Genomic DNA, 14986 nt, shown 5'->3' on the forward strand with positions numbered 1-14986 from the left:
AAGCCATAGAGGTGGCCCCATCGCCTAGAGAAGAACGAGCCCTGGACCCAGGAAAGCCACACTCATTGATGTGGCTGTGCATCTTCTGCTTCCCAGCCTCAGGTGTTATCCAAAAAATGATGGGCCTGGTTAACACTGCCCGGAGCACTTGTTACCCCAACATTCTGTAACTCTATAAGGTCTGGCATGCATTACAATGCTCCTGATTCAATAATTTGGAAAAACACTTGTTGCTAGACTATTTGACCTAGCTCAATTGTTTGACAGGGAGTGGGCACACTTAGCATGTGCCTTAATCCATTCCTGTCTTGTAATTCTGAGTAAGCCCTTTGAGTTTCAGACTTATAAGTTATAATATCTGCATTGCTCAGTTGTAACAGCTTCCTCTTAGATCATCCCTCATCCTCCCCATCCCCTGTCACCACTACCGCCATTCAATGTGGTATAATATGCAAAGATTTAAATCTTTAAAATATGAGTATGTCCCACTCCCAAACTACTAGGCTGTAGGTCAGAAGAGGCTGTGAGGTAACCAACTAGTTGTGCACCTTGAACAAATTAATTCGCCTCTCTAGTTTCATTTCTTCCTCTGTAAAGCAAGCATTGAATGATTGGAGAGATTCCTTACAGCTGTAGAAGTCAGTGATTTATATGTGTTTAGCAGCTATGCGTGTTTTAAAGAAGGCCATTAGCACAGACTCTAATTCAGCTAGATTTGAATTCTGACAGTTACCCCTCTTTTCTGCCTATAAAGCTTTAAAGAAAACAAGAAGGCTGGCTGAAAGCACACACAAAAGAGGTACTGGAAAGATGTCAGCTGTCTCAGGCTTTAGCCGTTTCATAGAAACAATTCCCTAGAAGTCAGAGCCCCCAAATTCTATAGGAATAGAATTCCCTGGAGAATATCTGCACATTCCATGCATGTTCCCTGCTGCACCCCTGCAATTGTGGTACAGGTGTCTGGGGCTGTACTATTAGGTGCCTGCTCTTAACAGATTCCCCTTTGAGAACCGCTCACCAACCGGAGACCGATTCCAGTGCTTTTGTTCTTTCTCTGCTTCTGGAGGCATGCTGGAGCATCTGCGCATCTCAGGCTGGTGCTCACAGACATCAGGAAAACTTGCTTTTTCCTGGTTGCTAGGAAACTGTGAATGAATTAAAATCATTTGTTTTAAAAATACACTCCCGCGGCTGGTTCGGGGCGCTCCCTTAGCTCCTCGAATAGCTGCGCCTTGTGTGCTGCTCGGCTAGCGGCGGCGGCGGCTGCCCAGTCGGTGTACACCTTCTCGGGGCGCCCGCTGGCCGGGGAGCCTGTGAGCCTGGGTTCCCTGCGGGGCAAGGTGCTGCTTATCGAGAATGTGGCGTCCCTCTGAGGCACCACGGTCCGGGACTACACCCAGGTGAACGAACTGCAGCGGCGCCTCGGGCTCCGGGGCCTGGTGGTGCTCGGCTTCCCGTGCAACCGGTTTGGACATCAGGAGAACGCCAAGAACGAAGAGATTTTGAATTCCCTCAAGTACGTCCGACCTGGTGGTGGGTTCGAGCCCAACTTCATGCTCTTCGAGAAGTGCGAGGTGAACGGTGAGGGGTCGCACCCTCTCTTGGCCTTCCTGCGGGAGGCCCTGCCAGCGCCCAGCAACAACGCCTCTGCGCTCATGACCGACCCCAAGCTCATCACCTGGTCTCCGGTATGCCGAAACGATGTTGCATGGAACTTTGAGAAGTTCCTGGTGGGCCCTGACGGTGTTCCTGTGCGCTGGTACAGCCACCGCTTCCAGACCATTGACATCAAGCCTGACATCGAAGCCCTGCTGTCCCAAGGGCCCAGCTGTGCCCAGGGCGCCCCTCCTACCCCGGCTGCCTGGCAGTTGCAGCGCTGCTCTCTGGGGGATTTTCATCAGTGAGGGTGTTTCCTCTAAACCTACAAGGAGGACCACCTAATAGTCCAGAAAATACCCCCTCGAGAATGGCCGCTGGTCCTGTCCATCCCAGTCTCTTTGCCAGACCAAGGGGAGTTTCCCCACTAATAAAGTGCCAGGTGTTAGCAGAAAAAAAAAAAAAAAATTACACTCCCGCATGCCCACCCATTATTTGAGGGAGGGCAGAAAGTCATATATTTGGGATAGGACTGTGATCCTGGCCTGGATTTCATGTGTCTTTTTACCTGAATAGGCTTATGTTTCCCATCTAAATGATTCATTGAAAAGCCAAGAGGATGGGAGGAGTTTATCTCCCCCAGAGTTTTTTATAGTATTTGGCTGCAGACATAGGAATCAATTGACTAAGCAAGGATTGCTGGGGAAGCTATTGAAACTCTGGCTCCTATGTACTTCGAGTGCCCCAAAGACCTGAAGGTCATTCTACTTGGTGAATGTCAACACAAAACAGTGGCAATCCTGAAGAAGCATCACCTGGGCTCAAGCTGTTACCACCTCTCTAATGATAAGTGATATCCCTGCTCACACACCTGCCTACTTGTCTTAAACACTTGCTCCCTTGCTTAAAGCTTGCTAATTTTTTTTATTGCATTTTAGGTTTTGGGCTATATGTGAAGAACATGCAAGATTGTTGTATAGGTACACACATGGCAGTGTGATTTGCTGCCTTCCTCCACATTACCTATATCTGGCGTTTCTCCCCATGCTATCTCTCCCCAACTCCCCACACCCCACTGTCCCTCCCGTATGTCCCCCCGACAGACCCCAGTGTGTAGTGCTCCCCTCCCTGTGTCCATGTTTTCTCATTGTTCAACACTCACATATGAGTGAGAACGTGCGGTGTTTGATTTTCTGTTCTTGTGTCAGTTTGCTGAGAATGATGGTCTCCAGTTTCATCCATGTTCCTACAAAGGACACAAACTCATCGTTTTTGATGGCTGCACAGTGTATATTTGCCACATTTTCCCTGTCCAGTCTATCATCGATGGGCATTTGGGTTCGTTCCGGGTCTTTGCTATTGTAAACGGTGCTGCAATGAACATTCGTGTGCATGTGTCCTTATAGTAGAACGATTTATAATCCTTTGGATATATACCCAGTAATGGGATTGCTGGGTCAAATGGAATTTCTATTTCTAGGTCCTTGAGGAATCTCCACACTGTCTTCCACAATGGTTGAACTAATTTACACTCCCACCAACAGTGTAAAAGTGTTCCTATTTCTCCACATCCTCTCCAGCATCTGTTGTCTCCAGATTGCTAATGCCTTTTGTCTGTGTCTCCTCTATACCACTAGGCTGGGGCAGAGTTTGCTCTTCTGGCCCATCTACGGCTGGGCGTCTGTTGTTGACACCTCTTAATCTTTATTTCCACTCCTTCCCACTGGCCATGTAAGGCACTTGATTACCTGAGGTGTGATTATAAAAGATGCTTAAAAAACCCCCTAGATTTGGAATTTTCCTAACTAGTTGTTCCATTCCATATTTAGTTTATATTGTATCTAGACGCTTTTAGGTTCTGTGAGCCTAAAGTTTATACAATATGGGGACCCTCTAGAATAAAAAGTATGCAGAATTGTAAATATAAAACTAGTACAAAATTGAATATTTATTTATAACTATTAATTACAAGTTACAAATTTTAAAGAGCTGACAAATATCACAAACAAAAAATCAGTATTAATATTTTTATGATTACTAACTGCCTAACATACTCTAAAATTTCTTTTTTTCTTATATACTTTTTGATTATCTCTTAATAGGACCAAGATTTCATAGTATTTTCTATGGAGAGATTTAAGAATTCAGTCTGTCCTTTACTGTGACTATTTACAATTTATTTATTTTTTAATTAATTTTTTTTTTTTTGTAACAATGAGGTCTTACTATGTTGCCCTGGCTGGTCTCAAACACCTGGGCTCAAGTGATGCTTCTGCCTTGGCCTCCCAAAGTGCTGGGGTGGCAGCTGTAAGCCACCATGCCCAGCCATTTTCAATTTGTTCTAATATTTTGTTTATAATTAAAAATAAACTGTAGGCTGGATGTGGTGGCTCACGCCTGTCATCCCAGCACTTTAGGAAGTTGAGATGGATAGATTGCTTGCACCTAAGAGTTCAAGATCAGTCTGGGCAGAATAGCAAAACCCTGTCTCTATAAAAAATAAAAAAAAACTAGCTGGGCATGGTGATGTATGCCTGTAGTCCAAGGTATTCAGGAGGCTGAGGTGGGGGGATCGCTTGAATCCAGGAGGTTGAGGTTGCAGTAAGCTATGATTACACCCCTGTACTCCAGCCTGGGTGACAATGAGACCTTGCCTCAAAAAAAGAATAAATAGAAAATAAACTGAGTTATTTTTCAGCTTTTGAATCCCTATTGTTGATGCCTTCATTAAAAGGTGTTCCACAGTTTCTTGCTCAAGAGAGCTTCTCACCCAAAGGCAACCTTGGAGAACTTTAGCCTTGACCTTGCTTGGCTTTTTCATCCTTGTTAACTCCCTTACCCCTGTCCCCAGCGGAGGCTGCCACAGCTGGTCCAACTCAGCCAAATGTTCATCCAACCCTTCTTCAGTCCTTGTAGGCAGAGAAGCTCCACATGTGCAATGACCTATCAGGGGCTGGTCATTGCTAAGACCCAACATTAATGGAGGTAGTGAGGACATTGCCTTGCTGCAATGCCAGTGAGTCAGGAGTTCAGCAGGACTGGTTTTGCAAGGTACCGGTCACAAAGATCCCGCTGATAAATGAGATGTAGTAAAGAAGCCAGTCAAAACCCGCCAAAACCAGATGGCAATAAAAGTGACGTCTAGTTGTCCTCACTGCTCATTATATGCTCATTATGAAATATTAGCATGCTAAAAGACACCCTCACCAGGACCAAGAAAGTTTACAAACGTCATAGCAAAGTCTGGAAATTACCCTATACGGTCTGAAAGCAGGAGGAATTCCCTTAGTTCCAGGAATTGCCCACCCCTTTCCCAGAAAACTAATGAATAATCTGTGTATTTTTATGGAGAGTTGTGCAGAAGTATGACTGGAGGACAAAAGGGCATGATCTCCCAGTAACAAACTGGGGGGCTTTAGCAAGACCTGTTTGTTCAGATCTTCCTGGCCTCTTTGTGTCTTCACTACTTTCCTCCAGGAAGAAGGTCTTAGGGTTCATGACCTGCTTCTGGGGAGAAGGGTAGGGGAAGGCCAGAGAGAACTTCCTGCTTCTGCTGTTTTCTCAGATTCCTTAGTTCCATATTTTGGGTGAGCATGTCCTGTCCTGAGCATCATCATCTTAACATCTTAACAGTTCTGCCTTCTCATTTGTGGAAGCTTTCTAGCCTTATTGGTTGAATAATTGGAGTCTGCAGGAGTTGATCATAATGGGGTTCAGAATTCTCTACCCCAAAATAGGGTACCTTGGCATACTGAATATTTTAAGATAAAGGAATTTGAGAAAATGGCAGAAGCAGGAAGGTCACTCTCATCTTCCCTCCATTTCTCCCCTCAAGCAGGTCATAAAATCTAGGAAAGAGATTTCTGACTTACATCTGAAGCAGGTCATATGACCCTCCTGTGAGAGGTGCCCTCTCCATACTTGGAGGAAAGGAACATCCTTATCTCTGAAGACACCAGGTCACAGAAAAGAATCAGAACAAACAGGCCTTGCTAAATTCCCCCCAGTATTTTGCCAGTAGATTATACCCCTTTTCCCCAATATATTTCTCCATGACTGTCCATTAATCAAACATACCATAAAAATATACAAATTTAACTCTTTTTTTGGGTCTTCATTTCCCTTTTTTTCTTTTTTTTTGAGACGGAGTCTTGCTCTGTCGTCAGGCTGGAATGCAGTGGCGCAATCTCCTCTCACTGCAACCTCCACCTCCAGGGTTCAAGAGATTCTCCTGCCTTAGCCTCCCAAGTAGCTGAGACTACAGGAACTCACCACAACGTCCAGCTAATTTTGTACTTTTAGTAGGAATGGGGTTTCACCATGTTGGCCAGGATGGTCTCTATCTCTTGACCTCATGATCCGTCTGCTTCAGCCTCTCAAAGTGCTGGGATTACGGGCATGAGCCACTGTGCCCAGCCTTCATTTCCTTATTAAGGCTCCCATGTCACATAAAACTTATATTAAATAAATTTGTAGGCTTTTCTCTTGTTTATCTGCTTTTCCTTAGAGGGGCCTCAGCCACGAACTTATGATGGGCCGAAAAAAAAAAAAAGAGGTCGGGCGTGGTGGCTTACGCCTGTAATCCCAGCACTTTGGGAGGCCGAGGCGGGTGGATCACGAGGTCAAGAGATCGAGACCATCCTGGTCAACATGGTGAAACCCCGTCTCTACTAAAAATACAAAAAATTAGCTGGTCATGGTGGCACATGCCTGTAGTTCCAGCTACTCAGGAGGCTGAGGGAGGAGAATTGCCTGAACCCAGAAGGCGGAGGTTGCAGTGAGCTGAGATCACGCCATTACACTGCAGCCTGGGTAACGAGAGTGAAACTCCATCTCAAAAAAAAAAAAAAAAAAAAGATAAAAGACGCCTGGCAGCATGTAACAAGCCATTCGCTAGCCATGGGCATTAAAGCAATATGCTAAATGTTTTAAGGTAACCTGCACATTGTGTGTAATATTAATTAACAGTTTTATGGGGGATACAGATCAACTTAATAGGTAGGAAAGGTAGCCCAGTGCTTGCAACAAAATCTTTATTCAGTAAATTTAATTCAGCCAGTTCAGCTAATATTAATAAGTGAAAGGGTGTTTCCTCTAGTGCTGAGCGTATGATGGACTATATTGTTTGCTGAGAGCAACAGCGAGGAAAACCGAGCTGGCCTCACAAGCAGAAAACTGCTCAGGGTGTTCTAAACTAGTAAACAGTATGTGTATATCATACACCAGTTAAACTAGTCTCTACTAAAATAAGAAAAAGAAAATTAGCCAGGCTTGGTGGCACACACCTGTAATCCTAGCTACTCAAGGGGCTGAGGCAGGAGAATTGCTTGAACCTGGGAGGCAGAGGTTGCAGTGAGCCGAGATCATGCCACTGCATGCCAGCCTGGTGACAGAGCGAGACTCCATCTCAAAAAAAAAAAAAGTCTACTGCTTATATGAGGCAAATAAATGTTAGCTACTGTGTATCTAAACTGTAATAAAAGGGCAAAGAAGTTATGGAATAGCCCACATAGATGGGATCAATTTCAAAAAGACACTGAATGACTCTTTGCCTCTTATCCCCAGAGATTGAGACTAAGCCACTAGAACTTGGCAATAGAATGGCTTCTATCTTGGGTACATCCTGAGATGCCCTCTATTCTCTGATTTCCCTGTGGGGTAAACATACATTCTAAATAGAAGTAAGTGATGGTTTTATTAAGTTGTCCCCCGCCATACCTTCTGCCATACTATCAGAGATAGTAACTTTTTCCTTCTATGTATGTGGATAAAAGTCTTCAGAGCCAAAGGTATTTGCGGGTGTTAATCTGCCTCTATGGGTCAAAGAACATTCTTTCATGGAAAATATCTATTGCTTGAACAACACTTGAGCTATTTTGGAAGTCCATTATTATAATACACAGCCTTATAAAAGGCCTTGCTGCTTTGTTTTTTCCAGTTTGAGCATAAAGTGTGCTAAATCAAAGTATCTTTAAGGATCCCCTTTCACTATGTCATGTATTGAATAAAAAACATTATTTGAAGCAGGTTATAAAAGCAACAATTACCCTATACTGTATAATAATAACACCCTATAATTCCCACCAAGCCTTTCCTCCTGAAAGCATAGTTATCGTCAGTGTCCTTATGTGTAGGGGCAGCAGACAAAGTTTGGAAAAAAGAGTAGGTAGAAGGGGTGGCAACATTGATTAGAATGAGTGTGGGATTGTGAGACCACCTTCAAGGAGTCTGAATTTTCCTCAAGGGCTAGTGCCTGGTCCAAAACCAAGGGAGGTCAGAAACCAAGTGAGCCCAAAGGTGCTGACTGCAGCTGTCTGGCAGAGCAGCAATGCATAATTGCAATAGAAATCCTCAGGCAGAATTTGGAAAAATACCTAGAACTTCAGACTTCGGAAAATGACAAATCATTAGCCCTTAGGTTCCAGTCCTTGCCCTGATCTGCTTGTTTTTTGAGGTTATCTTAGGATCTGGATTCACTATGGCTGACTCAGCCTAGTTCATCTTGTTAGTAATACTTAATCCCTGGACAGAAATAAATGAGAGAGTCTGGACATGGTGGCTCATGCCTGTAATCCCAGCACTTTTAGAGGCCAAGGCAGGAGAATCACTTGAGGTAAAGGATTCAAGAGCAGCCTGACCAACATGGTTAAACTCCATCTCTACTAAAAATACAAATAAATAAAATACATACAAAATAAATACAAATAAATAACTGAAATGAATGAGAAAGAAGACTGATATGTTGAATGGGAGGAGAATTAGAGAGGGATGCTGGGGAAAGAAGAGGTCTAGACACACACACACACACACACACACACACACACGAGAAAGAGAAATATGATGAAACAGTTTCATCATTACCAATTTTAACTCTGTTCATTTATCACAAAACAACATTAAACAATAACCAGGAAACAATAACCAGGAAGGCTCACCATGCCTTCCTGCTACAGCGGTGACAATACTGTTATAGTATATTTCCTGATGTATCTGTGATTAGTGGCCTTTTTCATTAAGGTTTTCCCATTCAGCATGACTTGGAATGCAAATATGCATTTCACCCTGGAGACTGTGGGGGAAAATACTGTAGAGATGCCTGAAAAGTAGAGCAAATGTTCTGGCAGCTATGGAACCAAGAACTCCTGACTTAACAAATAACTCTGCTTTACAAAGAGCCACAGGTGACCTTGCCACTCTCCTGATCCCCCTACTGAAAGTTCTTTTTCTCTCTGTCCCAGCTAAGTTGGTCTCTTTTTACCCTCTTGGTGGTCTCTTTCAGAGTTAACTACTTCCATTGTAAGTGATGAAATGTATAAGGCTCCACTTGAGATGCTGGCATTGCTATGAGCATGGTCTTTCCCTTTACTGCAACTCAGAGTTAACACTTTTGATTCTTGGGGCTTTTAAAATACATATATGTTTTTATTACATATATATATGTTTTTAGAGATGTGGTCTCACTGTGCTACCCAGGTTGGTCTCAAACTCCTGAAGGGAAGCGATCCTTCCATCTCAGCCTGCCAAAGTGCCAAGACTGCAGGCATGAGCCACAATGCTCAGCCTGTTTCTTGCTTTTTATATTCCAGTCTCATAAGTAGTTTCCACTGTAGAAGTTGTCAGTTGACAGTTTTATTCTTTCTAGTAGTGGCTTACAGTCAGACCTAGCTTCTGCAGGAACACTACAAGATGGACTTAGTTTAAATATGTATTAAACTAAAAGGCATTCTTTCAAATAAGTTTAAATGCGTTTAGTTGTTAGACAACCTACATGACATGGTTTTCTTAAAGACAGTGTCTCCACTCCAAATAAATTGTAGTCAAAATAAGTGAAGAGCTCAAGATGATATCAGTTCCATTTGTGTGAAGTCCTGGTGTTATGTGGATGACAAGCAGAAGCCAGTTATGACAACAGGTGATAGGTCCAAAGTAACTGTCAAATTCGTTAACATTTTTCCATTTCTAAGCCATCCTTAAAGACAATCACTGGGCATGGTGACTGACGCCTATAATCCCAGCACTCTGGGAAGCCAAGGCAGACAGATTGCTTGATCTCAGGAGTTTGAGACCAGCCTGGGCAACATAGCAAAACCTCATCTCTACAAAAAATACAAAAATTAATCAGGCTTGGTGGCTTGTGCTTATAGTCCCAGCTACTTGGGAGGCTGAGGCAGGAGGATCACTTGAGCCTGGGAGGTAGAGGTTGCAGTGAACTGAGATTGTACCAGTGCACTCCAGCCTGGGTGGCAGAAGGAGAGACCCTGTCTCAAACAAACAAACAAAACATAAATGGAATAAAAATAAACTAACGATTGAGTCAAAAAATTTTGAAAAGTATTTAAAAACGAAAGAAAATAATATATGGGGTCATACTGCTACCGGTGGCAAATCCTAACATGTTTGCAGCAACCTCAATTCTTGCCTCCTCAGAAGGAAGACTTCAATCTTTCTTGAGTTAGAAGGCCGAAGCAAGAGTTAGAGCAGGAGTGAACGTTTATGAAAAAGCTTTAGAGCAGGAATGAAAGGAAGTAAAGTACACTTGGAAGAGGGCTAAGCAGGTAACTTGAGAGATCAAGCACAGCGTTTGACCTTTGACTTGGGGTTTTATATGTTGGCATGTCTTGCATCCCTTCTCCCTGGATTCTTCCCTTGGGGTGGGCTGTCCGCATGTGCAGTGGCCTGCTAGCACTTGGGAGGGGAGCATGTGTGTTTACTGGAGTTGTACGCATGCTCATTGAGGCATTCTTCCGTTACCAACCAAATGTTTCTAGGTGGTCTTATAGCAGTTAAACTCTGCCATTCTGCCTCTTTTTTTTTTTTTTTTTGAGACGGAGTTTCGCTCTTTTTACCCTGGCTGGAGCGCAATGGCGCGATCTCGGCTCACCGCAACCTCCGCCTCCTGGTTCAGGCAATTCTCCTGCCTCAGCCTCCTGAGTAGCTGGGACTGTAGGTACGCGCCACCATGCCCAGCTAATTTTTTTTGTATTTTTAGTAGAGACGGGGTTTTACCATGTTGACCAGGATGGTCTCGATATCTTGACCTCGTGATCCACCCGCCTTGGCCTCCCAAAGTGCTGGCATTACAGGCGTGAGCCACCGCACCCGGCCCCCACCGCGCCTGGCCCCCATTCTGCCTCTTAATGTGCAAACTTGAGCCCACTCACTCAATTTCTGAGATCTTATTGGGAAACTCCTTATCACCAGTTTCAGGTTTTTTTCTGTCTATTGGGAGACTGCCTTTCCTGGAGCTGGCTGCGACCAATTACTATTATTTGAGACGGAGTCCCGCTGTATCATCTAACCTCCGCCTCCTGGGTTCAAGCAATTCTTTTGCCTCAGCCTCTGGAGTAGCTGGGAATACAGGCATGTGCCACCATGTCCGGCTAAGTTTTTTGTATTTTTAGTGAGTCAGGGTTTCACCGTTTTGGCCAGGCTGGTCTCAAACTCCTTTCCTTAGGTGGTCCCCCCGATTCGGCCTCCCAAAGTGCTGCTGGGATTACAGGTGTGAACCATCATGTCCGGCAGTGACAAATTATTATTTTAGAGAGACAGTTAACAACCGCCTAACCATCACCCAATGGTTCCCTGACATTCCTGGGAGGGGTTGGGGGAGCCTCTCCTTCCCTGCTCATGCCTAACTAGCTACCTATTATAACAACACCAGCCTCATGGTAGAGCAACCATGCCATCTGGATTCATGTTTTCATTAATAAAAACTGTTATATATATATTTAAATTGCAAAAGGTGTGCTTGATTTGTTCTGAAGCCTATGTCATAACAGGTTTTACTCTTTCTGGTCTCTGTTCTTCAAGTTTGCCTTTGATTGATTGTCGGTAATCTTGGATGTACTTCTTAGATGCTCCTTTTGTAAAACTGCTTTCTTTCAAGTGATGGTTCATGACAACTTTAACACCAGTGATTACTGTGGTTTCCCTATGGTTTCCCTTTGGGCCTTCAGCTGAGGCATTTCCACTAATGAGAGAGTTGCCAATGCTACTCCCTGTCCTAGTGGCCATCTTCTCCTCCTTCTCCAGGCACAGCCGGGCTAGCTTAGCAGGAGCCCTGAGCTTCAGCAGTGCAGTGCTGGGGTCTCACTCTGTTGCCCAGGCTGGAGTGCAGTGGTACGATCTCAACTCACTGCAACCTCCGTCTCCCAGGCTCAAGTGATTCTCCTGCCTCAGCCTCCTAAGTAGCTGGGATTACAGGTGTGAGCCACCACCACCTGGCTAATTTTTGTATTTTTAGTAGAGATGGTTTCATCATGTTGGCCAGGCTCTCTTTTTTTCCCCTTTGTATTGCTTTCCTAGTCCACTCAGTCCCCACAAATGTTAACAAATAATTCATTTTCCGTAAGGTTTATGCAGATTAGATTAAGAAAACAGTGTTTAAGAAATTGATGTTTTCATAGGGTTTATATAGATCGGATTAAGGAAACAATATTTTAGACATAGCCCATTGAGACTAAACTTCAAAAATGGCTACTTTTGAAGTTTTTTGTTTATTTTTGTTTTTTTTTTGGAGAGGGTGTCTCACTATGTTGCCCAGGTTGGACTCAAACTACTGGGCTCAAGTGATACTTCACCTCAGCCTCCAGAGGAGCTGGAACATAGGCATGCATCATGTGCCACTGCAGGTACCTTTGCCTTCCTACTTTGTATCTGAATAAACAACAAAACTGAATCTTCCATGAGCAATTCACATAATTATTGAAATAATAAAGTTTTATATTTGTTTTTAAAAGTTGCCTGTGTAGTTTGCATACATGGTCCCCAAATGCCAATGTAGAATGATGCATAAGTTCCCCTCTCTTTTTGGTAGTATGTGAATGGTGTAGTATCAAGCTTTAAGTCTAACTTACCACGCTTCAAATACTGCTTGCCTAGGCCAGTCCCTGGCACACAATGCACACTCAAAAAGTATTTGTCGAATAAATGCATAGGTTTGGAATTTCAGTAGGAGCTGAATTTCTCTTAGAAGTGTATTCAATTATTTATGTGATACCCTATATTTTGTTACCTCACTGTTGATTATTTTACGACCTTTGTTCAAAGTGATTGCTGATCAGATAGTAAAGAAAATCAGTTCAGAAGACCAGGTGCGGTGGCTCCAGCCTGGGCAAAGTGCTGTAATCCTAGCACTTTGGGAGGCCGAGGCCGGCAGATCGCTTGAGGTCAGAAGCTTGAGACCAGCCTGTTCACCAACATGGTGAAACCCCATCTCTACTAAAAATGCAAAAATTAGCCAGGTATGGTGGCACATGCTTGTAATTCCAGCTACTTGGGAGGCTGAGCCAGGAGGTTTGCTTGAACTCAGGAGGCAGAAGTTGCAGTGAGCTGAGATTGTGCCACTACACTCCAGCCTGGGCAACAGAGTGAGACCCCATCTTAAAAAAAAAAGAAGAAGGGAGCCGTGGTGGCTCTGGCCAGTTGTCCTGGTGCTTGAGGAGGCAAGGCTATGAGTTCAAGGCCAACCTGAGCAACGTAACAAGCTCTCATTGATTAACAACAACAACAACAAAAAAAAATTTCACCACTTTGTCTAGAAAAAAAAAAAAAAAGAAAAAAGAAAATCAGTTCAGAAGATGGGAATGTGATAAACCTTATTTGTTTAAAAATCTTCAGATGCTTTTTAGAATATGATTCTCCAGAGTTGCTGGTGATAGTTTTGCAGTTTGCCTTCATCTTCAGCCCTCTTGTAATATTTGAGCTGGATGTTTACTCCTTCCTGCACGAATTGGCTTTTTCTCTGACTTTGTTTGACACTGATCTTCCCTGGTTGTCTTCTTTCAGGTTGTTCCCTCTGAGTCCTTCACTGATTCTTCCTGTTTCTAAAGTGTAGCCAATCACTGAACACCTTTTGTTCTTGTTTCGCTATTCTCGTCAGAGAGCGTGTCTTTTCCAGACTTCAGCTGCTGTCCATATCTCTGGCCCTGGCTTCAATCCTTCATCTTCAAATACTGCTTGAAATCTTCCAGTTGGGGGTTCTGCCTATCTCAGACTGATTGTGTTCATAACTGAGCTTACTGCTTTGGAACCAGCAATCTTCTTGGAACTTCTGTATTTTTGACAGTCGTCCCTTGATTCATTCCCAGACTCAAAAAGAGTGATCTTTAAAATACATTTCCTTCATTTTATTTTGGAGATTATCAGTGAAATCTCTGACCACTGAATGGATAACATGGAAGCTAATATACTGTCATTCTAGAGGTGCCACGTGCCTTAAATTCTCCCCTGTGCTCAGAGGGAGTTTGTGAGGCAGTCATGTCAGGCCTGATACTTTTCCATTAATTGCCAGAGGAAATAGTGTATGCGAGCGATGTGGCAATCATACCACTGAACTACGTAAGGTAATCACAACTGTGGAAAAGGGTCGGTTCTTCCGAGGAAGTTAAGGCCGCGTTGGGGTGAGGCCCTCACTTCATCCGGCGACTAGCATGGCGTCCGGCAGCGCTAGCCTCACACTCACCCGCACCATGGCCTCCGTCTCTGAGCTCGCCTGCATCTACTCGGCCCTCATTCTGCAGATGAGGTGACCGTCATGGAGGATAAGATCAATGCCCTCATTAAAGCAGCTGGTGTAAATGTTGAACCTTTTTGGCCTGGCTTGTTTGCAAAGGCCCCGGCCAACGTCAATATTGGGAGCCTCATCTACAATGTAGGGGCTGGTGGGCCTACTCCAGCAGCTGGTGCTGCACCAGCAGGAGGTCCTGCCCCCTCCACTGCTGCTGCTCCAGCTGAGGAGAAGAAAGTGGAAGCAAAGAAAGAAGAATCCGAGGAGTCTGTTGATGACACGGGCTTTGGTCTTTTTGACTAAACCTCTTTTATAATGTGTTCAATAAAAAGCTGAACTTTAACTGCCGTTGGTCTTGCCCATAGTTTGGGAATGTGCTCTGCAAAAATGGTCTCGGTTTTATAATGCTGGCTTTCAACCTATTCTGACATGACACAGGCTGGATTTTTCCCTGTCACCTAACAAGATGGTACCTCGTGGTACAGTGTTGAAAACTGCACTGTGCTGGCAGGAGGAAGGATCAGAGCAGATGCTTTCTCCAGGTTGCCTGTATAAACTTGATGATTGTAAGGTGTGTCCCCTACGCTGGGGTCGGAGGGTAATTAGAAAGCCTCCTGGGTAATTACCCTATACAGTCCTGCCTAAGAACTTGGACCTATGCAGAATGTTGACTGCTACATCCCAAGGTTGTCAGGCAACCAGACCTAGCTGTGTAATGTCTCATCAAATGCTTGGGAGTTTAACAGTAACACTGAAGGAGTGCGGAAAATAAACGATTAAGGTCCCCAGTTACACAAAGTGGATAAAACAAGATTCAAACCCGTGTTCCAAAAACTAAGCTTTTTTTGACAGTAGCTGGAATGGAAATTTCAACTTTTCAGG

The 14986-nt window shown here is 44.1% G+C and overlaps 2 pseudogenes across 1 annotated transcript; both read left to right on the plus strand.

The window, feature by feature from the left end:
* The first annotated feature begins 1175 nt into the window (after positions 1-1175).
* Positions 1176-14451, plus strand: LOC144582941 (glutathione peroxidase 1 pseudogene; annotated as a pseudogene). Its single transcript, XR_013536478.1, has one exon. The product of XR_013536478.1 is annotated as a glutathione peroxidase 1 pseudogene (transcript).
* On the plus strand, positions 13966-14451 carry LOC100414403 (large ribosomal subunit protein P1 pseudogene; annotated as a pseudogene).
* Positions 14452-14986: the final 535 nt, after the last annotated feature.

Source organism: Callithrix jacchus, chromosome 6, assembly GCF_049354715.1.
Source record: "Callithrix jacchus isolate 240 chromosome 6, calJac240_pri, whole genome shotgun sequence".
In the NCBI taxonomy this organism is placed as follows: domain Eukaryota; kingdom Metazoa; phylum Chordata; class Mammalia; order Primates; family Cebidae; genus Callithrix; species Callithrix jacchus.